The following is an 854-nucleotide window of genomic DNA, read 5'->3' as shown; positions in this document are numbered from 1 at the left end:
TCTCCCTACATTACCCAAGAAGAAACAGCAATTGGGGTCATATAGCCAAGCTACAATCACACCTTACAAAACCCCACCATCCATGCAAGAGCCAATACCAGCTGCTATACATCACATAGACAGCCAACACTGGCTATAGTTACTAAGTTGAGTAATACATAAAGTAAAAATGGAAGCCTATCTCCTGATCACATGTACCTGGAGGCAATCAGAAAGCATAATAATATAATTATTGAAGATGCCCAAGAAACAACTGACCATATCGGCACATATCCAGAAACAAAACAGAGTAACTGAGACAAATGATCTGGAGCTTAGACCTAAACTTCACACTGGAAGGAGGGCAGACTTTGGAACTGCCTGAGAAGGAGTTCAGGAGAATGATATTGAGATGTATCCAAATGTTCCACAGAGAGATTGAGAAAAATAAGGAAGTCAGGAAAGTGCTACAGGAGCAATCAAATAAGATAGATACAGCATTGGAAACAATTCAAAGCCTGCAAAAAGAGGTCCAAACAATTAATAATAAACAAGTACAACTTTCAACAAAGCAATAGTCTCACTCCTGAAAAATAATGTTACCAAGTGTAGTTGAGTAAGTTTTGAATCATAGGAACCAAGTACAGGGTTTCTGAGGAGTGGCTAGTGAGTTTGAACCACTAACCCTGTGGTTAGCAATCTAATGCTTATTTTACCGTCTCAAAAGGACTCCATGAAAAAATAATAGTCATTAGGAAGTCTGTATTTGTGTTCAAGTATATATTTAACTTCTTCTTTTAAGGAACTCTGGTAGTGTAGTGGGTACGAATCAGGCTGTGAACTACAAGGTCAGCAGTTCGAAACTACCAGCGGCT

This window comes from Chrysochloris asiatica, unplaced genomic scaffold (assembly GCF_000296735.1).
Source record: "Chrysochloris asiatica unplaced genomic scaffold, ChrAsi1.0 scaffold00075, whole genome shotgun sequence".
NCBI lineage: Eukaryota > Metazoa > Chordata > Mammalia > Afrosoricida > Chrysochloridae > Chrysochloris > Chrysochloris asiatica.
Note: the sequence above shows the minus strand (reverse complement) of the source record.